This window comes from Alligator sinensis, unplaced genomic scaffold (genome assembly GCF_000455745.1).
Source record: "Alligator sinensis unplaced genomic scaffold, ASM45574v1 scaffold534_1, whole genome shotgun sequence".
In the NCBI taxonomy this organism is placed as follows: Eukaryota; Metazoa; Chordata; order Crocodylia; family Alligatoridae; genus Alligator; species Alligator sinensis.
The window spans coordinates 1,991,660-2,015,454 of record NW_005842050.1 but is presented as its reverse complement, the minus strand read 5'-3'; the positions used below and the strand labels follow the sequence as shown (position 1 = coordinate 2,015,454).

At 43.5% G+C, this 23,795-nt stretch overlaps 1 protein-coding gene and 1 pseudogene across 1 annotated transcript in view; one reads left to right on the top strand and one right to left on the bottom strand.

Annotated features, from left to right (window-relative positions):
- PLD5 (phospholipase D family member 5) overlaps positions 1-23,795 on the bottom strand; it is a 320,538-nt gene that overhangs the window by 269,993 nt on the left and 26,750 nt on the right. The window lies entirely within an intron of this gene.
- On the top strand, positions 9,448-9,633 carry LOC112550193 (annotated as a pseudogene).

Below are 23,795 nucleotides of genomic sequence, written 5' to 3'. Positions count from 1 at the left end.
GACTGTGGCATCGATGCCTACACGGTCAGATGGATTGCTAATTGGCTGAAGGATCGTACTCAGAGGGTGGTGGTGGACAGGTCATATTCGACCTGGGGGGGAAGTGGGCAGTGGAGTCCCCCAGGGCTCGGTCCTTGGGCCCGCGCTGTTCAATTTCTTTATCATCAATTTGGATGATGGGGTGAAAAGCAACCTGTTCAAATTTGCTGATGATACCAAAATTTGGAGTGAGGTGGGCATGCCAGTAGGGAGGGAAAGACTGCAGAAAGACCTGGATAGGTTGCAAGGGTGGGCTAACAAAAACAGGACGCGTTTCAATACAGACAAGTGCAGGGTGCTGCACTTGGGCAGTAGTAACCGGCAGCACACTTATAAGATGGGAAACTCCCTTTTTGAGAGCACAGAGGCAGAAAGGGATCTTGGAGTCATCATTGACTCCAAGATGAACATGGGCCGACAATGCAAGGTCACGGTCAGCAGGGCTAACCGGACCTTATCGTGTACCCACAGGTGCATCTCAAGTAGCTCCAAGGAGGTGATCCTCCCCCTCTACGCGACACTGGTCAGGCTGCAGCTGGAGTACTGTGTCCAGTTCTGGGCACCCCACTTCAAGAGGGACGTGGACAACATTGAGAGGGTCCAGAGGAGGGCCACCCACATGATCTGGGGACAGCAGGGCAGACCCTACAATGAGAGGCTACGGGACCTGAACCTGTTCAGCCTTCACAAGAGAAGGCTGAGGGAGGACCTCGTGACCATCTATAAACTCACTAGGGGGAACCAGAAGGGTTCGGGGGAGACCTTGTTTCCCCTAGCGCCCCCCGGAATAACAAGGAATAACGGCCACAAGTAGTTGGAGAGTAGGTTTAGATTAGACATCCATAGGAACTACTTCATAGTTAGGGCGGCTAGGATCTGGAAGCAACTTCCAAGGGAAGTGGTGCTGGCTCCTACCCTAAGTGTCTTTAAGAAGCGGCTCAATACCTACCTGGCTGGGGTCACTTGAGCCCAGTTTCCCTCCTGCCCAGGCAGGGGTCGGACTTGAAGATCTACAAAGTCCCTTCTGACCCTACTTCTATAATTCTATGATTCTATGAAGAGTCGAGAACAAATCTTCTCTGGAATGCTTGGGCCCCACCTCCGGGGTTGGGAGACTGCAGACACACCCTGCAGCTGCCAGGTAGAGTGGACCAGTGGTCCCTAATTGGGCAGGACAGAATGGGATCATCAAGTCCTGGTCCCGGGCTGCACAACTCCAGGACAGCATTTATCCCAGACTAGCAGAACTGGGCAGGGATCCAGGTTTTCCCTTGCAGGCTGGCAGCATTCCAGCCTGCAAGGGGCTACTGGGAGTGGGATGCAAGGGCGCTACATGCATGTGCATGTGCATGCCCACACACATGCACATGGCTAGCAAGACAGCTGGGCAGCTTGGAGAACAGCTGCCTACAGGTAAGTCTATGGGGGGCAGAGGGGGCATGGAGGGGATAGACTGAGTTCCCCATGGTGAGGCAGGGAGTAGGGCAGGGGCTGGAGGTACTGCCTAGCCAGGGCAGTGCATGGGGCCCCAGGACCAGGGTGGGGAGTGGGACAGAGTCACAAGTGGCTCATCCAGGGAGTGCAGGGGAGGGTGGCTCCCCGCCACTGTGCACACCCACCTAGGGAGAGAGGTATGGGGGGGCACAAGCCCCCCAGATTTGTGCATGGGGCAGATGCAGGCTGCCTGCTGCAGGCTCAGGGCTCCTCACCCTGCTGCCCTTCCCCTGGGAGCTCCCCACTTCTGCCAGGTAGGCAGCAGGGCGGGCACCCCCAAGCCTGCAGTGGGCAGCCCTGCCCTGCTCAGCTCTGTTCCAGCTGTGCCACTGGCGGGGGTGGGGGGGGACAGAGATATGGCCTCCTTTTCCATTTTAAAAAGGTGGTCACTCTACTGCCAGGACCAGCTGCTGTGGGGACCAAGTGTCAGCAGCTGCGGGACTCTGGATCCCAGCAGCTGCAGGGTGCTGCCGGGACCCAGAGCTGGTAACTGCAGGGGCTGAGAGTCCCCTTAGTTGCAGGATTCGCAGCCCTTGCTGGGCATAGTGCACTCCTGCAGCTGGGAATCCCATCAGCTGACAGGCTTCCCAGCCACAGGGGAGACCCCTGCTACACCTGCAAATTAAAGCTCAACAGCAACCAGCTTTCCAGTTAGTACACATTTTCAAGGTATAACTTTACAGGTGGTTGGAGCTTTTTAAGGCGTGCTTTGCACATGTAGCTAGTCTCAAGGTAACTTCACAATTAATCAGTTAATTGTGCAATATCTGTAATGTATTGAAGGCCTAATATAATTTCATCCCAGGCAAATCCCAGGTGACATCCCATGAAACCAATCAAATTTAGCTCTGACAAGTGCATCAGAACTCTCTTCCCAAAGACAAGAAAACCTCCACGTTGTTACAATACAAAAATTTCACCCCAAGAAGTGTGCTACTAAAACAAAAAAGGGCTTTATTTGTTTGGGAAACGAGTGCCAAAGGTTCAGTTCTCACGTCGTTTGAATTGCTAAATCTAAAACTTTACAAAAAATTGGGTTTCTGAGAGAGAAATTGAGGCAAAGCCAGTTTACCTTTTCTTTTCTTTTTTGTCTGTATATATAGCTAATTCCCATGAATTGCTGGGATTATACATAATATATCTAGACCTAATGCATGAATTGTTAAACTTAAAACTGGTTTCTGAAGGCAGTAGGCAGATTCAAAACCTGCTATGTATGGTTTACACAGAGCCACATTAGTGTGGGTCACACACAGCTGTAGAAAAATGATAGATTTTTTTTTCATCAGTCTTGCTATGAATGCAAATTTCCTTGCATACATCAAAATCCATCCATCACTACTAGTTTTTACAGCATCCCAGTAATAATGTGTTACAGATTATATTTCTGGCATGTATAATATTTATGGTATTTTTGCAGACAATATCTAGGACTTCAGAGGTTCAGCTTGGTGGTATAGAAAGATAAGCACATACCCTGCTATAATTTATACTGGTTTTATGTGGCAATTATAAATTACACCAGATTAGGAACAGATGTATTGCAGGAGTAGGTAGTAACCTGTCATGGCAGATGGCTACCACAAGAAGCAAACAGACAGATGAAACCTAAAACCAATATAATCTATTGGGAACATTCTCCTGATTATTTCATGGGTAATTCTTTACTGAGAAAAAGCTATCTCAGTTTAGGCGTTTGTGTTACCTGCCCACTACTTTTATTTATTTTACACCTGTGTAATGCTAATATATTCCCTGTCTAGGTCCCATGAGTGGTGCCAGCAGCTGCTTTCTTCTCAAAATCTAATGCAGTCAATCTTGGTCATTATTGCTCCAGTCTCAGACAGTGGAGAAATATAGCAGTCTGTCATGCTCCATATCCCACAGTTTTGCTGCGATTCTCTAGCACACCTTTTTTGTCATGTCCCACTGAGTTATCGCTGTCCAAGGAGCTTTAACCTTTGAATAAGTGAACCTCTTTTCTAAAAACCAAGAGCTACAAGTCAAATCCTTTGCTGTCTGACATAACCCTCATTTTACTAGTGAAGTGAAAACTGCCTCAGAGTGAAAATAAAGGAGATAAAATGGCTTTCATGACATGGGCACACTCAGATGAGGAAGTTATCAGTGCTAGCTGGCAAATTCTCAGAAGTGCTCCTCAGTCTGTAGACATCAGGTCCAGCACAGTGAACAAGCTCCAACTGTTTCTGTCCTCCTTTGAGGAGGAATTTACATCTATTTGTAAATGTTATGGTCTGAACAACAATGGAGCTGTTGGGGCAAAAACTTCAAGGAAACTGAACCAAAGGTGACAATGGGGAAGAAAACAAAAAGAGGACTGGCTAGCCTTTTCTAAATATGCGATTACACAATTTTCAGTCCGCAGATGGAGGCTTGACATGATTGCAGATTAAACTATGATCTAGACTTCTCAGCAGAGGTGGAAGAAACAGACCCAATTACATTTAACATGAAATCCTGGGCAAATTATTAAAAAGCAACATGGATAAGAACCTTTGTTTTATGAGACACTACCACTGAGTCCCAACGGAGAGGAAATAACAGGAAATAATAAGAGGCACATTTGATGCTGCTTCAGGGGACATTGGTGATGAAATGCTATTTATGTCAATTTATGCCTTTCAAAACTTCTGATTATTTAGAAGGAAATGCATTTTTATTCCCTAAGATGAATTCATTACAGAGGTAGGAAAAGCTTTTGCTAAAGAGAATGCAGCAGCTGCCATCTGCTTTCTGCCAGTTTAAGAAATCACCATCAGTCAAGATCGCAACATCTTTTGGGGAGAAAAAGCTCCTGGAAAACTTCTGATGAGATTAGGGCAGAATATGGTGGTGAAAATTGTCTTTGTGAGAGAGAAGATTAAAAGCTACAGAGACCTCAGGGAACACAGCCGAAAATGATGATGTGTTTTGTAAATTGCCATTCTGGATAAACTCTATGAAGAAAAATAATAGGATTAAGCATACTAAACTTTGTTAACCTGAGGAGCATTATTCTTGGTCTACATTGCAAGGGTATTTTCAGGAGCTGGGTATTTTCTCTTCTCAGACACGCAGAATATCAGAAGACGACAGGCCAAAAAAAGGAAATGTAGCGATTAGGACATTGAAATGGGACTCACGAGAACCTGTTTCATTTCCCTACTAAGCCACTGAACACCTCTGCAACCTTGAGAAAGGTACTTCACTTTCCTGGGCCTCCATTTCCATTGCTGCCTTGGTTTGTCTTGTCTAGTTTAACTAGAGGCCCTTCAGGACAAGAACAGTCTCTTGTGGGAGTACAGTGCTTAGCACAATAGGACCCCGATCTCAGTAGGGAACTTTATGCGCTACCATTGAACAATTATAATGCTGATACATTTTAAAAAGCATTACAATACAGAATACGTCAGAAGGTAGACTAGTCCAACCTAGGGAATCCAGAGCTCCAAGTTTTCCCTCTAGTTTCCCTGTAAATCTTGAGCAAGTAATTTAAACAAACAAACACACAATAACTAAGAGGATCTACATACTTAGTTATTTCACATATATGTTCTGAGGACTACAACAGCCAATCTCCACTACCACACTTTGCATCTTCCAAGTGATACATAAATGTTGAACATTAAATATTATGATTTAAGTGGCTGTTTTAATTTCCTAACCCTAAGGGATTCTCTTATAGCGCTCCTCTGTGAAACTGAAATGGAGTTATCTAAAACCATAGTCAGTTGATCTCTCTCTTTTGATCAGTGGCAGAGTTTCAAACTTTTCTACATACTCATGGAGCTATATTTTATGGGCATCAGCCAGATTAAACCCACATTTGTAACTATGTGCAATGGTGTGGTGTGCATTGCATAAACAAAAATCAACCAGAATAAAGTTTAAAACAAAAGGGAAAGGGAAGAGGTAGTTCTTTCCCTGCAAGTAAACTAGGGTGCCTGTAGACACGCTGGGAGGCTGCCCCAATGCGCTGTAGTTACAGTGCATTGGAGCACGCTTGATTAATCAAGTCTTCTGGAACATGCTAATTAGCGCGTTCCAACCAGCCTCTGCATCTCATGTATCAGCATCCCTGCACTTCAAAATGGCGGCATGGGCACTTTAACTAAAGCTCGTTTGATGAGCTTTGGTCAAAGCATTCCCCTGCCATTTTGAAGCATGGGGACATTGATACACAAGACGCTGCTGGCACTTTAATTAAAGCAGCTCTCAGAGCCACTCTAATTAAAGCGCCCCCCATGCCCACCCCGCTAGAGCATGTGTAAAAACGTCCCTAGAGATTAAGAAGTCATTGCTATAAAGTTGAAACAGGCTAGCAAAAAGAAAAGATTATGAACCCTCAGAAGTTCATAGAAAATGAACTGTTGCAAACATAATATCCAAAATAAATAGCTAGCAATTTCCCTGCTAAAATACAAGAGCACCATAATTGAATCCCCAGTTTCACTTGTTAGATTACACTGTAGTATTTGCCTTTAGGCACCAAGAAAGTGTGTAGACGAAACGGAGGCCCTAAATTGAAGCAGAGTGTTTTTAAAAACACCACTTCAATTTAGGGCCAAGTAAACCCCCGTGTCATGTACACACCCATGCACTTACCAGCCCCTCCAGCAGTGGGGAGGGGAGGGCGAGCTGCCAGCAAGTGGAGCAGTCCCTGGGTCCATTGCCAGACCTGGTGCCTTGGTGAGAATAGGAGTTAGGTAGCCTGTTGTTTGAGGCCCATCTATTTAGGTGCCAATCCATTTTTTACCAATCGACTGTTTTTATAGCACCTATCTTATTAAAAAACTTTAATTACTCTGAATGTGCAGAAAACACAATTGGCTAGACAGAAGTTCAGTGATCAAAACTACTCATTGAATGCTCCAGTGTTTACCTTCCCTCACATTTGATATTATGTTTACCTATCCTGCCACACTCCTAATCCTTGCAGGCACAGACAGCAAGATACACATGACAGACAACAAGGAACCTTAATGCTTGCTCACCAAATCACCTCAAGATTTTGAGCTTCGATTTGAAAAGCTGGAAGGTAGCATGGAACTGTTAGTGATCTTTTCCCAAGCAATAGCCCTTGATCATTTTTCTGTCTAGGTTTCAGCTATGCACTTTGAAATAAACAAAAATGCATTGTCTGGTTTTTGATTTATGAGTTACAAACAAAGATTAATGTTTGATTTCTACAAAATCATTTTTTAACTATGTCAAGTTGCTTCTGGTTTGTAGAATGTATAAAAGATAGCTTTCCATTGTTAAAGAATATTTTTGCCAGGGAATAGAAGGGACAAGCTTTCATTCTTTTTTTAATCAATTAGTACATATCAAAGGACTATGTTTACCTAACACTGTAAGTATATCGTTGAATATAAATGTTTACTTGAAATTACACTCCAATACTGGTAATGGATAATTACATTCTGTTTATAAAGAATTCTCTATGCTGTTTAAAACTATGTAGGATCAAAGAAGTTTACAACAAAGGAGCATACATACCATACTATATTGTTGTTATTTTTGCTGTAGTGAAACCTAAGGATTTCAAACAAAGATTGAAATCCCAATTGTATTAGACACCATACAAACCAATGCAAACTCAACCCCTGCTTCAGAGGTTTACAAATGAGGATTTAAATAACCTGCAACATGGGCTTGATGTAGAGGCTATTAACATATGTAAACCTGTTATTACTGTACCTGTATGACAACCTCTTTGTGGTGCTTATTTATATACTGCCTTTACATACCATTGGTATGCAAAATCAGGTTACAAGGACTGTCTCTCTTATCTGCATGTCCCCTATTGGTATGCAAGATTGGATTATAGGGACTGTGTACATGTCTACACGTGCTATTAATGTGCACAAATAAACTCCAGAGCTTATTGCTCTGGTGTTCTTTGCTCCCAGGTGCACTGTTTGAACATGCACCTTGGAGCAAAAAACTCTGGAGTATATTCCTCCAGAGTATTTTCATGCACTGCACATTGAGCCCTATCAGATCAGCCCCAGCTGACAGCAGCCCAAGGTTGCTCCAACTGGGCTCAATGTGCTGTGGAGGGGATGCCTGGGGTACAAGGATGCTTCAGCATAAAGCTAGGCAGCAGGCAGCCCCCACACTGAAGCACCCTCATGCCCCAGCCAGCTGGCCAGTGTCTACATGTGCTGCTGCACACACAAAAATCTCCAGAGCAGGATACTACTTGTTATAACTAGTCCTACACTGCTGCAAAGTTTATTAGTTTTATGTACCCTAATAGGAGCACGCTTGTTGACATGGATACATTTACTGCAGAGCTAATTAGGCAGCTCTGCAATAAACATCTCATGTAGATGCATCCACTGTCTGTTATCTGCCTATCACCTATTGATATGCATGGGTGAGGGGGCAAAAAACTCTTTTGTGCTTGCTTTCCCTGTGATAACATGTACTACTTTTTTTTAACATTTTGAATATCAGAGGCCAGAGGAGTTAAGTTTGTGTGAACTGACCCTGCCTTCTAAAATTATAAAGTTCCTATGGAGGCTACTACTGTAAGAGAAAGCTGAGTAATGAAGCTCAGGGGTCAGTGTTCACCATGACATGTGTGGGAGTCTAAAGTGAGGGGACCCCCAGTTCAGGAATCACAAAGAAAGGGCTCCAGACTGGAGCTCAGTTGCAAGTGCACACAATGACTAACAGGAGCCCACGGACCATGTTTTCCCCATGGTTTCACAAGATCCTGAAGCACTTTTGAGACAAATACAAGCTGCATGATGCTACCCTAGCAACCCTGGTAAGCCACCACAAGATACAGGAGGTGGTAAGGGCAAGAGACACCATATCACTGGTAGGCTTACTGCCTGGTGACAGCTGCCAGGTCATGTGGGAGTGAATCTTCCACAGGGACCTGCAGAAGAAACACAAAGACCTAAATTGGCAGGCAGCCCACCGGGCACTTCCTGTGTGGGCATGGAGAACCAGTGCAGGGCAGAGAGGTCCACTGAACTGCCCAAGGCCAACCTGCCACTGGCAGGCAGAAAGGATCAACCAACTCTTCTGGGACTGCCCATATGCCAGGGAGGTGTGGAAGAAAGTCCGTGCACTCCTCCTGGTGGTGACAAGTATCAGAAACCTGACCAGGGAAGTGGTTCTCTATGGGCACCTGACCAGACAGCACGGGGCCCCAACAGTGCACTTCGACCAGTTGATCTCCTGCTTCAGGTCTGCACTGTGGAAAACCAGGAACCTGCTGACAAACAGACACTTGGACCTCACAGTCGAGGACTGTATTAAAATGGGACTAAGTGAAATGTACTGGTACTACAAAAAGCCAGAAGAGGAAGATGGGAAGGAAATGGCAGACCTCATCTGGTGGAGAGGGGTCTGGCATAGACGTTTTCAGGATTAGCCCCTCTGAGGAGGGCAGTGGATAGGGTTATGGGTATAGGGATAGGTATGCGATCACGCGGTTGCACGGTGCAAACTGTGTAATGGGTTTTTAGTGTGTTTTGAGCTGCCAAGTGAACCACCGGGGCCACTTGGCAGAGTGCTGGAGCTGGAGTTATCAAAATAAATATTTTTGCCAAAAAAAAAAAAAAAAGACTGATATCATGAGGGTTTTTTTATGTCTATTTCTTTTCTGTGGCCAAATCAGTCAAATCAGTTCCAAATTCTATCAACTAAGCAGAGGTCAGTCATTCAAGTGTTTGGTGCTACCACAGGCAAGTATCTTATCTCCCAGACTCATCAGCCTGGGGCTTCAAATACTCTCAGGTCTATGGCAGGCATTCGACATGCAAGTCCAGAGGTCTTGGAGTTCAGATTCCCCCTAGTCTCACTTGCCCCTAGCCAAAAGGCCAAAGGAACAAACTGGATGGAAAGCCCGATCATAGTATTTCCCCTACCAGGTGGTTCTCAGCCCCTATGTTTTTACATACCTGGCAGAGGCTACCCTTCTTCTCAGCCTTAAATGACTTGGTGTAGTTAGAAGGTAAAAGACTGTCCCTTGCACTGCAGGCAGGCTGACTCCTGTGAGAATCTGTAAGTGCCTCCAAATGCAAGGGTCTCAACTACACAATTTATGGCACTAGGGGATTGCTCTCAGGCTTTTCCTCCAGGTTTTTCCTTAGGCAAGCATGACTAGGGAGTATCTGAACTCCAAGGCCTCCAGGCTTGGGGTTACACACAGGATGCCTGCCGTGGATTTGGGAGTATCTGAATCCCCAGGCTGATGAGTCTAGGAGGTAGGATACTTGCTGGTGGTAGCACCACACAGACTTGAAAAACTGAGCTCTGCTCAGTCAAAATTTGGAACTTAATTTGGAACTGATTTGGCCCTGCAAACAAAATTTAATTCAAATAAAAAACTTAAGGGGATGGAATTGCAGCTCACTATGCAACCAGAAAGGGATGCATGCTAGTGATGTGCAAATCCCTTTAGTAGGTTCGGTCTGAATCTGCCACCCATTGGGTCTTAAAGAGCCAAAATCCCTGACAGATCCTGAAAGACCCAAGTCTGCCTCTGCTGGAGAGCCGGGCTGGACCTAAGAGAGCTGGGCTGCCTCTGCAAACAGAAAAAGAACAGTGCCCCCTCCAGAAGCAGTGGACAGTGCCCCTGAACAGCAGTCAGCAATGAGGAGCAGTGCCACCCCTCAACAGCAGTGAAGAGTAGCAACAGCAGTGGTAGGGCAGTGCCCCAGGAGTGGTGACACAAGAAACCTTGGGCTAAGAGCTGAGTTACTTCTATTGACTACACTGTCCACCCTGTGTGGGATTAAGTGAGAACTCTGAACCTACTGACTATGCTGACCTATTAGTAGTGGGTTGGGGGAGGGTGGCTACTGATTATTAAAGGCTTCTTAAATCTGTTTGTCAGCCCATCTCCCTTTCCCATTTAATAAACTCCATGTTGCTTGTGACTGGTTTGTTCACATTGGAACACCCAGGCAGAAATTATTTTCCCAGGTTTCTGGGTAGGGGCTCACGCTAAGATAATCAATTTGTTTAAAACCCCTAAGGTGAACTAAGGCAATCAGGACTCATAGTAGAGATGGTATTTTTTGTTAGACCAACAAGATTTTTGCAAAAAAATTTCTTTAATTTTTTTTTCCAAAAATCTTGTTGGTCTAATAAAAGATACCATCTCTACTACGAGTCCTGATTGCCTTTTCCTCTAGACCAATACAGCTACAACCTAGATACCTAAGGTGAACTAGACCCTTGTTGCTGCCATCTGGTGCCTGGCAAAAGGGTTGCACATAATTGACTTCAATGGGTCTGAATCTGGCCACAGGTAAATAAAAAAAAAGAGTAAGAGTACCATTAGACAATGAAATGAACAGGAATGCAGAATCATACACCAGCAGGTATGAAAGGCATACTTCATGTTTTATGAGACATAATTTATACACATGCCTCATTTACCAATCCTGAAGCTAGTCTGTGTCAGTCTTTAATGTGTACGTTTGGAGGTGACACAATATTTTCTTTGCATTTAACTCAGATGTAGATAGAATAGTACGGTCAACAGTAAACTGTTACATGCTAGTGGCCATAGAGATTTACATTGTTTGCTAAAAACACTGGGTTTTTTTTCCTTTTACAATGAAGTATAGTGATACAAAGCATGGTAAACTATATTCAAGAGGAAGGGGAAAGATAATAAAGAGCAATTGGATATTGTATTGTTATGAATATTAATGTTCATTCATCTTCATACATATTCTTGTTTTCTAAAAAGCAATCTGTAACTTGTTCCATTGTTAAATATTATTGTATTAAAGAAAAGCTACCTTGTTTGTGGGTCTGATTTCAATGATTCAATTATAAAAATACTTTTTGTAAGTATCTGTTATCTTGTGCATATCCAAAAAGGCAAACTTTTAAATCCCACAAAAAGATTCCTAAAACATTTCTCAATTTTCTATATTTTTTGAATTTTTTCCACAGTTCAATTAGCTATCTCATCGAGTCTATAAAGGTTGAGCTCTCCTCATTAATTTATTTGTACATGTTGAATGTAATCTAAAAGAAAAAAACATTGACGAGAGAGGGTGAAATGGACTATGGATTGTGTAACAACACTTGCCAAAAGCTGTTGTTTGTTTGCAATGTCAAATAGTTTCTTTCAGTTGTTTTGAATATAGTGGTGGTAATCAGGTGCTGAGCTACTTATGGTGGTTTTCTGATGCATACACCGAGTAATTGTCTGATGCATACACCAGAAAATAATTGCTTTTTAAATGTGCTACAGTAGCATATGGATTTTCTTAATAATTGCTGTTGTTACTGTGCAATAGCATTATAGTCTTCATTTTCACCAAATAATTTAATGTGAAGGAAAAAAGTACAAGTCACATACAAAAAACTGCAATTTATTTTAAGCAGTTTATGAACTTGCATTGAAAATCCACTGGGTGGCAAAATGTGACTGATTCATAATACAGCTGTTTTTCCTACACTCCCCATCTCTAATGAATGAGATCAACCTTTTCAAACTATGAATCTGATTCTCCCCTCTTCCATAAACTGACAATAGTAGAGTTGGGAGCCAGGGGAACCATCAACTGGTGACGTAGGACAAAAACCAGGAGACAGGATTTCCAGTGGACTGTTAATCCCAATTTTGGCATCAATTTGGGAAGATTTCTCTACCATGTAAGTAAACATCTCATTAAGTGGGTGAGACCAGGGCAGCTGCATGTTAGAGGCACTGACAGCATGCTTTCTGTACAAATGGATGTCATGGCACTGTCTTTCTGAGGACATGATATTTACAAAAATGTAGGAGTGCCACATGTATTAGTAAATAGGCTTGAAGGCAGCAGCTGGGACAGGACATAACCCTGATACAGTGATGGAGAGCACAGTTTCATCTTCTAGAAATGGTTCCATTTCAGAGTCTGTGTTCAGTTTTTCCCTTGGTGACATCAATAATCCTCCCCAAGAGTTTCTGCGCAGACAGTGCTTCTCAGAACTGAAAAGCTTTGCTCTTCCACATATTCTCTAGAGCTTCTTTAGAAACAGGATCAATGCAAAGATCCTTTTAGCAAGAAAATCTTCAATGATGTTCAGTATTTTCTTTCTTTGATTATTTGCAAACTCAGAGCAGGAAAAAAAAATCTGTTTTAAAGACCTTGCATGTAGGAGTGTTTCTGTTCAGCAGAGTCGGTAAGAATAAGAATTGAAACTTGGCTATTGAGTACATTTTCAGATGGTTATGCATTCTTGTTTCATTTTTCAATACAGGATATGCAATTTTTGCTTCCATATAGATTCATTGTAACAGGAGGTTTATTTTCAACATGAATATTCTCATTTGAAATTCTGAAAACTGGATAACATTGAAACATTTTCCAGCAGTTTATGATATAGAGAAACCCTCTGTCCCCACTGTACCAACACTTTTAATTCCCCATCCTCCAAAACCATTTTATGTTTTACTTATCCAATCTCAAGTCATAGGTAAACCTTCAGACTTGCTGTGACAGGTGCTTCAGAAGCACAGACTACTCAAGATGAATACACTGAGATATAGACATACAGAATATTTAAAGACTACTGTACCTGCATTGTAAGTGCCACATATCTTTATGGTTAAGTACAAACACTCAAAAAGCCCAAGGTGGAATTGATTTGAGTTGCACAGTTTTCTGCAAGCAGTGTGAACAGAACACACATTCACCATTTTTTTTTTCCTTTTTTGGGGGGGGGGGGCGGTGGTAGGAATCTTAGACCAGGTTCCACCATTTTTAAACCAGTCTGAGAGTGCTGAACTTCTGCTTCATTATAGGTATATAGACCAGTTTTGTGTGATGAATGCATGTTCTCTTACAGGTTTCCAATCACTTATACCAGTACAAGTATAATGTCTATACTTGGCCTATGGGCTTTCTGATGCTTGTATTCCTGACAGAACGGGTCAGATAAGGAATATTTGCTGCAGGAGCTAAAGTGAGTAGGGAGTAATTAATGCAAACTCCCAATGCTGAAACAAATGCAGGTAAAAAGCCTTTCAGTGAATAGGCACAAGCCAATTTGATCTAGTGCAAGAAGATTAAAATAACAAAGTACAGTATAACCTGGCAGCTCTTATGAAGCTGGTGGAGAGAGAGAGGTGGAGAGAGAGAGACTGTCTCAGTCCAAGACCCTAAACTTGCCTAGATGGTGTGTGGAAAATGGGTAACTAGTAAGTTACTATTTAGGATATTATCTTTGTAATGGTTTTGTTCTAAATAATCAGTGCTTTGCCTTATGATGAGTACTTTTCCCTTTGTTTTTCCCCTCCTTCTTAAACAGTTCAAACTTCTCACAATTCTGCTCTCAGCTGTTCAGGAAAAGGCAGAGCCAAATGTTTACAAATATTTGGTGTTGACATTGGGTTCTTGTTTGCTCCTCTGAAAATCAGGCTTTCCCTCTCTCCCACCCCCTCTCCTCTCACTTTTCTATATATTTGTAGGGGAGGGGGAGATTTTTTTCTTTTTAACCTAAGGTTCGATAATAAATCCCTTTTGTAAACTGCTTATGGCTTCCATCACTGTAGCATTTGAGAACCTCACAATATTATTCTTGTTTTGCCCATGAAAATCAGAGCCATACTATTATCCCCATTCTCTGTGAATCAAGGCACAATTAGACTGTGACATGCCAAAGATCACAGAGGAAATCTGAGGGTGAGTCTTCATTGGGAGGACAAACTCAAGCATTGTCTTTACTGGACACCAGTCTACACACACAAATCTCGTCCCCAGGGTAAGTGAGAGATTAAACTTGAGGTAGTTCAATTAACCAGGAAGTACAGGCTGGAACGGATATGCCGCTGAGGCTGAAACTAGTTATGGAGTGTGAATGCAGTTGTTCTGTGCATGAACGATGCATGCCCCTGGCAGCTGGGGCGGGGGGGGCACGGGGCACGGTGGTGGTGGGAGCACGGCGGCAGCAGAAATGCAGGAGAAAAAGGACTTAAAAATTATCCCTCAACCTTCAGTTTGTTTGTTTGAGACTATTCCTATCCAGAAGAAAGAGTGGTTTGTAGCAGGACCTTTGGCCCTGCCTCACAGTTTCTGACCCTCAGGTTCCAGTTCTAGCATCTCTCAGTCAAGACAGGAATCAGATTTCAGGAATCAGCCATTATGTGGCTAGAGACCAGACCCACCCTCCCATACCCCCCACATGTTTTCTGCCCCTTTCCTGTCATCTAGAAGGTGAAACAACAGCTATAAACTTTTACTTTTATTTGTACTTCCCAGCACCATGCTGTACTTGACAAAGCTACTGAGGCCCTTAGGGACTACCATTCCTTACTGTTTTATTGCTCCTTTTCAGCAAGCAGCCAGCTCTGAAAGGACAAGAGGAAAATCAATCCAGACATGGAGGAACAGCAAAATGAAAAGTGTCTCTATGACCCATTTACTCCCAATGATTTCCTATCCCTACTTTTATCAGTGTCAATCAGCTCTTCTCTAATGATCCTGGCTTTCTGTGAAACTATGTCACTGCTGATATAATTTTGCTTTTAGGTTTACCTTACTTTGCAGGTTTTTAGATTTTTTTTTATTATACCCAAGTCACAATTTAAGCTTCTCCACACAATTAGGAGGACTAGAAATGTTGTTTTATAATGAAAACTGAAATTATAATGTTATTACAGGATTTCAGAAACTGAAAGTATTTTAAACATGCTTCAAGACACGGTGCTGGGCACTTTAATTATCAAGCCACACTAAGGAAAAGGCATAGCTTCTAAATACTGACTTCATATCAGTATTCCTGAAATCAGACAGGAGCTGTTCACCAGTCCAGAGGCCCAAGGAAGATGTGGAAGACACCAGTCCACATGACATCAGTCCCGAGCAGGTGAGGGTACTCTTAGAACATTTGGATGTATTCAAGCCTGCTGGGCCAGATGACCTGCATCTGAGTCCTGGCTGAGAAAGAACTGGCTGAGCTCATAGCAGGGCCCCTGGTGAAGCTGCTCAAAGAGCTGTGGAATTCGGGAGTGGTCCTGAATGACTGGAAGACAGTTATTGTGGTACCCAGCTTTAAGAAAGGGAAGAGGGATGACCCTGCAAACTACAGACTGGTCAGTCTGACCTCGGTCCTGGGAAAAATCTTTGAAAAAAATGTCAAGGAGGCCATCAACCGTAAGCTTGCAACTCATGGGGTATTAAGCAACCAGCACAGCTTTGTTGAGGGTAGGTCATGCCTAACAAGCCTGGTGTCCTTTCACAACCAGGTAACTAACCAGCTGGACAAGGGAAATAAGATTGACATCATTTACCTAGACTTCAGCAAGGCTTTTGATACCGTTTCCCATCAGATTCTTTCAATTAAGGGGGAGGGTACTGGTCTAGACCAGTCTACAGTGAGGTAGTTTGGCAACTGGCTCAGAGGCTGATCCCAGAGGGTTGTAATGAATGGGATGGCCTCATCCTGGAGGACTGTCTCCAGTGGTGTTCCCCAGGGATCAATGCTTGGGCCTGTGCTCTTTAACAACTTTATTAATGATTTGGATGAGGGAGTGGAAAGTGTAATGATTAAGTTTGCAGATGACACCAAACTATGGGGAAATGCAGGCACAACTGGGGATAGAGTAAGGATCCAGGATGACCTTGGAAGACTGGTCCTATGGGCTGAACACAATCAGATGAGGTTCAATAGGGACAAGTGTTGGTCCTTCATCTGAGTAGGAAGAACCTTCACCACAACTATATGTTGGGGGGTGATCCACTGGCTGGCACTGCATCTGAAAGGGGCCTGGGTGTGCCAACCAACCAGAAGATGAATATGAGCCAACAGTGCGATGAAGTCGCCAGCAGAACAAATAGAACTCTGGCGTGCATCAGCCGATGTGTTGCGAAAAGATCTGGAGAGGTGGTCCTCCCCCTCTATTCAGCATTGGTGAGGCCACAGCTGGAGTACTGGGTCTGGTTCCAGGCACCACACTTCAGAAAGGATGTGGATAAGCTTGAAAGGGTACAGAGAAGAGCCAGCCATATGATTAGGGGCCTGGAGGATAGTCCCTATGAGGAGAGACTCCAGGAACTGGGTTTGTTCAGTCTGAGCAAGAGAAGACTAACAGGTGACCTGATAGCTGTCTACAAGTATGTCAAGGGTGAACACCAAGATGTAGGGGAGCAACTCTTCAGAAAGGCAGCCCTTAGAAGGACAAGGACCAATGGGCACAAGCTAACTGAGGAAAAATTTAGGCTGGACCTAAGGAAAAACCTTATTTTCTGTAAGGGTATCTAAAATCTGGAACGCGCGCCCAACAGAAGTGCTGTAGTTGCCATCCTTGGAGGTGCTCATGAGACGGCTGGACAAGCACCTCACTGAGCTCATTTGAGCCCAATGTCCAGTCCCCTACCATGGTCAGGAGGTTTTGAGAATCTTACAGGTCCCTTCTGGTCCTTTGATTCACGTTTATCAACATCCCTGCATGTCCCCACACTGAAAAAATGGTGATGGGTCACTTGGAACTAAAGCTCATCCAACATGCTTTATTTCAAAGTGCTCTGCTGCCATTTTTTCAGCACGGGGATGCACATACATGTGACACGGAAGGCTGCCAAGTACATCAATTTCCATGCTCCAGCAGACTCAATTAATTGAGTCTGCTCCAATGTGCTGGATTTCCAGCACGTCAGAGCAGGCTCCCCGCATGCCATAAAAGCCCTGAGACTTCAAGAAAAACACCACCCATTATGAGAATTAACAACACAGGGCCTCCCAATTTTACCATCATAGTACAAAGTGTCATATCAACGTTTATAACATATCTGCTCACCTGTCAAGATCTAGGCTTGTGCTTCTACCAGTACCATTCCAGAATTAGTGGAGAGGTTCCCTGAAGCTGTTTGATGCTACAGAATTGTACACGTCCTTTTAAGAGTCATCAGGAACAGATTTCATCCACTAGATGTACTGCTTTATGATCTCAACACCAGCTCACCGACAAAGACATGAATTGCTCTGTGCATACTAAGGTTACCACATGAAAAATCTTATCTTTTACTCTGATTGCTGCTCAAATGATGCAGCCTCATTGACTTCCTAGAGCTTGTTTCTCTCAAGCTGAATGTTGCATTGATTCATTTACCAGTAGATGGTATAGCAGCAGCATGTTATTTATGGAATTGGTCAGGCCATTTAAAGCAGGTTCTGCTCTTCTCTCCTCTCTTCTTTTACTAAGCTCATTTCTTTCAATTGAAATTGGGGATATCACTCTGGTATCACTTGGTGTCCTTGTACCAAGGGATATTAAATAGTTGAAGGATAATCAGGATCATAGTCTTTGATGTTGATGGCCTAATGCTTCATAAATCAAATCATAACTTTTGCAGTCTCTCAATTGTGAACTTATGAGGCTGTCTGTTGCACCACGTAATGGAACACTAATGAGCTGTTCACCTTTTAAACAGTGTAAATGCTTGCTTGCATTGATCCCTGTGGGAAAGATGAAAGAGAAGAAGTGCATGCATAAGAATGATAAGCAGCAGCATGCACCTCCCCATCATAAACCAAGATGGTAAGCAATGATTCATGGAGTAAGGAGTCACTCAACAACTGGGCTTCAGAGGCCATGTGATCTCTGGGCTGGATCACAATACCCTTTTCTACACTGAGCAGTAATACATTCCTTGAGTAATCCTAGAGAAATTGGGCTGGCCCCCTGGAATAAACTGGTCTTTTTGTTTCCATTCATCTTCGAGAAGCACCTTCTTGTACAGAGAAGGGGCCCCTACCACAGAAGAGCACTTCTTGCTTCTTCATCAGCAGCATTACTCCTGAAGCATTTGTTTCAATTACTCATGTAAGCCCACAGCAAAAAGGCAAGCATTATTTTTAAAGGTTTCCTTGGACTGCAGCTATGAAGCCATAGGAAGACAGTGTGGGTGTCATATAAGAAGCAAAGAAGAACACACCAAAAAGCTGACAAAACACAAGAACAAGAAAAGGGAGATAGAAGGACACAAGCAGTGGAAAGGAACAAAAAAGAAGGAAGGGAGAATGAAAAGACAAGGACCAAAAAGAGAAAAAAAGGAGACTGAAAGGCAAGAACTAGAGAAACAGACCATTATAAGCAGAAAAAAGAGTAACATTCAAAAGGAGGAGAGGTAGTACCAACGGAAAGGAAACAGGAAAAGAGGGGCAGACACAGGAAGGGAAATGAAAAGTTGGGACTACCCAAAGGTGGGGCAGAGAGGCCAAATATGTCATTCAAGTCCACAAATTCTAGGACAAGCATCTCCCAATTTTCAGTTTTGTTACTAAGATCAGAAAATTTGCCATCCTCAACTACAATGTTTCCACCTTTCATACTATTGCAGGTCTTAAGATATTTGGTGTTTTTTAAAGTACCAGATTCTGGAGGCATAGGATTAGGCGAGAGTCTGATCAAAGTGTATAGTTTAAATAGAAAGTGTATTTTTAGCTTTCATGTTTGCAGATAAAAGCTTAATGTGTGATGTGACCTAAATGCACCCTTGGGATTCAATCCAAAAAGACAAATAAAAAGAATCGCAAAATTATTATTTTTCATAGAAATACCTAAGAATTTGTGCCTCTAGTCCAGAGCTTTCCAAACTGTGTGCTGTGACACATTAGTGTGTCGGCGGCAGTGTGTAGGTGTGTCGCACGAAATGCAGAAAATTTTGCGGAACGGCACCGCGGAGCTCCCTTACTCGCGTCTGCTTCCCTTGGCCCCTCCCCCGGAACTGAATTACTGTGTCGCGAAATGATGCATGTCTAAAAAGTGTGTCACCAACATGAAAAGTTTGGAAAGCTCTGCTCTAGTCTACTGATTATGGTGGCCTGACTCAGGGCTTTGGAATGCCTGAAGCTGACAATACTCTATAAGCACATAAAAAGTTTCTTATAGAAATTCCAATGCAGTAGGAAAATTAATTTTAGGTTCTGAAAATGGCTACATCTGAGCAATAGTTTAGCTCAACAAAAAGCATTTGGATAAGAAATCTTGACTCTGCTCCTCTGCCAACAAATCCAGGTATCCCATGCTGCTTGGAAGTGAAAATAATTTTGCAAATAAGGGGCATTTATAGATGTGCTCCAGGAGGTGGAGGGAGCTTTAATTAGTGAGTTGCGCTAAGTAAAAGCGCCCAAGCATCACATGTATCAGCATCCCCATGCTAAAAAATGGTGGTGGGGCACTTTGAACTAAAGCTTATCAAATAAATTTTAGTTTCAAGTGCCCTACTGCCATTTTTCAGTGCAGGGACACTGATACACGTGACACTGGAGGCTGCTGGAGCGTATTAATTTCCGTGCTGCCACAGACTCAATTAATTGGCACTGCTCCGATGCACTGGATCTACAGAATATCCCAGAAGCCTTGGTGCACGCCTATAGGAGCCCAAAATTACCTGTTTTAGGTATCTGATTTATAAGTGGGATATTGTCTTGCAGTACCGAAAACATGTCATAGCATGGGGTATAAGCAATAGCATACTTGAGATTGCCCTGCAATAGCCTATATTTTGAAAATAAAATGTCAAGACCAGTTTTATTTTTTTTCCTCAACACTAGTCCTGGACCAGTGCTGTGAACAGTTTAGTCCCAGGGAAAAAAAAGAGGAAAAGGGAAAAATAGAAAAGCAAGGCAAGCAGGACAGAGAAAAATGAATTCCATTAAAGAGGGCTCTGCCTTACGCACTGGGCTGAAAGCCAAAAACAAAGGAAGTACAGCATAGAGACCAAGAGACCACAAAGACAGAATGAGGGGGACATCTCTGCCAAAAGTAAACTGTGTATTTTAAAGGCTGGGGGGGCAGGGGGGGAAGTAAAACTAAAAACCCTAATTTATTTTATAGTGCAATGGAGCTACCATTTCCTTAAAATGCAGCTAACTCTGTTTTATTGACAAAAGTGGCCAAAATAGATAAGCCACTATAAGCAGCTTCTCACTGAATTGGGACTCATCACTAAAGCTGATTAATGCTAAGTAATTTTTCTCATGGGAGATGAGGCAGATGGAATCTGGCCTAATACATATAACATAGTGAAGAAAGGAACTTGCATAACGTGAAGGGAAACATGAGGATGCATTTTCTAGTGAAATTAGATTTAACCAAAGAGTAAAAGGACAGATAACAGAAAAAGAGAAACTACATATGGAGTATGTAACCCCCCCCAAAAAAAAACCCCAAAGAGTTCTGGATAATGTGTTGATGCTGAGAAACCAAATGCCCTGAATTCAAGAAAAACAAGAAAAATGCAAAAATGCATACTATGTCGTAGCATGTATGCCTTATTCTGGGGCAAAGCAAATGGAGGCCATACACAAGGAAAAAAGAACCACAGGAAAAAAATGCCTACAAAAGATGTGTCCACAAAAAGGAAAGGTGACAAAAGTTTCAAAAGGGTTGCCAATCCAAGATGTTTTTTAGTGACAAATGTTTTTCATAAGGTAAATGCAACACTTCTGCCAGATCCTGGACACGAGCTAGATTCAAACCACAGTGAAAATGTGTGCTTGTCAGTAAAAAGTTTTCAGCTCATCAGTTTAAAAAAAAATTTTTTTTTGAATCAATAACTCCACATCTCTACAGCAATAGTTTTACACCCTACTGCCCCCACACCCGAGGTCCTCTACTCATTCCCATACCCTGGTTCCTCCAATTGCACCCCACACTAGCCCCACTGTCCCCCATCCCAGCATGGACTCCCAAAGAAGGACTACCATCTGCCTACCTGACCCCCAGCAGCATTACAGGCAGATGGGATGCAACAGCAACAGCACCAATATATTGTTGGGGGTTGAGAAAGGAGCAATGGAGTCTCATGATGAACCACAAAGCCCTGAGAAGACCTCTCAGGGTGCCACACTCTTGCTTAGACACTATGTGGCACTACTGTTCTCTGTTCTTCAGCACTGTATTCAGCCGCTTGTCCAATGGAGCTTCAATCAGCTCTGGTGGCTTCATGTTTGTACAGATGGCACACTTTTTTAATGGATTTTAGGGACACATGTTTTTAGCCTGGTTGTTTATGAAGTGTTTATATATTTATGGACACTTGACAACCCTGGCTTTCAGTCTCTGACCACAGTATGGAAGAAATTGGCCAGAAAGACCCAGACAGACATAGTGTTCCTTAGCAAAACAGCTACAGTAAACGCAGCTCCAGAACTCTGATGTCTTATTGTGACAATGTTGACAGAGAAGGTCCATGCTTCTGCTGCCACTGCTGACTTATTTCAGCAGGAGCCTCCATGAGCATGGTACCAGAAGCAGATGAATGTTAAACAAAGAACAAATACTACTGGCTGACAACAAAGTGGCATCTCCTAAGATCAAACGGTTGGCTAGTATAGCTGCATGCCAGGAAACCCTTCTTCTATAGATAGTACTTATACTGTAAAAAAGCTGTCTCCAGGGCAATACAGTGAAATAATCTTTACCAGCAAAAGAACTTCCTGTGCATGCCTACTTAACTGTATCTGGCTAGGGTTCACCATTCTAACCAGCGTTACTAACATAACTATGGTGGCAAGAGTTTCTATTATACACCTGGCCTGAATTTAAAATCTGGGAACTTAGTTTCTTCTGTTGAGGAATGAATTTCCTTTCCAAAGACACAAGTTTCATATGGCAAAAGACAAAGTGTGTATGAATTCCTGCCCCTTCTCAGGGCTGAGTAACATGCAAGGCACTTCTGTCACCTCAAGATCCAGAGCACACAGAGGGGAGATGCCTAACAGACCTCAGAAGTAGCTGTACCAAAAGTAGCATCCATGTAATTCTCATTCCAGAACTTGGTCAGGTGCCTAGCTTTTGCACAGTAGCTCAGGAGTTACAGCTCAGCTTAGGAAATGAGAAACCTGGGTTCTATGCCTTCCTCAACCTGAAGGGGCTAGAAAACATCAAATTCCCAAGAGAGGTTCCTAACTACCAGACTATAAAAGTGTCTGGGTGGGGTCAGCCTCCTTTCCTCCTGCTGAGGTTGGCTACAGGGCAGCTATGAAAGCACAAATCATGGGGAACGTAAGGACAGCAAGCAAGAGGAAGTGTTACCCTGCATCCCAGTGATGAAAGTACTCAGCTGGGGTTCAGAGGAGTCCTACATTCCCATCTCTGCTCCAAGGACTCTGTATGCATTTTTCATTAGGTGCTTATTGATTAAAAACTGCCTTAGCAAGAGGAAAATCCAGGACTTACTTTTCCTAGGGCAGAGTCAGGCCCCCTCTTGCATATTCTCTTTCTGGCCCCATGAATATATCACTCTTGGCTGCTGAATGGCCCTGTTTAACAAGAGGAGTAAGGAAGGCTGCCATCCACAGCAGTCTGTAACCCAGTGTTTGGGGCACTCTCCTGGAAAATGGGAAATGTGGGTTTGAGTCTCTTCAGTCTGAAGATGGCCTAGAACCCAACTTTTCTACTTCTTAGACAAGCCCAACCTCTTGTAGAAAAGATGGCCACTGGCTATGTTTGAGAGTGCCTCCAAGTACTGCACTTTGTTTTGAACTCAATGGGTGCGTCCACACACACAAGCATGTGCGCTTGCAGCAGCTCAAATAGAAGTGGTACAAATTTTAGCCAGGGCTTGTTGCCTCAGTGCACATGCTCGGACATGCATTTTGTTGTGGAGCAAATTGTGCCACTTGGGGCAAAATAACCCTGCCTGGCTCCTCCCGGATCTGTAGCCAGGGGGAGCTAGAGCCTGGGGCCACCCCCTGTGCTGTCCCCAGCAGTATAAAAAGCTGCCTTGTCCTGGCCCCATCTGTACAAAAAGCTGCCCTGGCAAGCAGCCCAGGGTTACTCACTCTCAGGAGCTTCTGAGGCCCAGCCACTTGGTACCTGGGGACACTAACTCTTGTGCCAGCTGGACTGCTGCAGCAGCATCCCAAATCCATTTTCAAAGATACCCCAAAAATCCAGATTTTTCCACAATTAAAACAAAAGACCACTCCACACACACACACACACACACACACACACACACACACACACACACACACCCTAGAGAGAGAGCAATCAGTTGAGCAATGCTTTATTGGTATATTTACAGTGTTAAAGCAGTGTGGAAGCCTACCAGTGTCTCTATTATCATGATAAAATAAATTCTAAATACTTATATGTGTTGATGTGTACTTTGGGTTTTCTTTGCACATGATGGGTGTGTGATGGGGGGATGTGGTGTTTGCAGGAGGGGGTGGGGAAAGGCAGGTGGGTGTGTGTGGAAGGATATGGGTTGGTGTGTGGGTAGGTATGGCGCAACTGCTGGGGAAACTGTGGGTGTGGGGAACCTTGTGGTGGGGCTGCC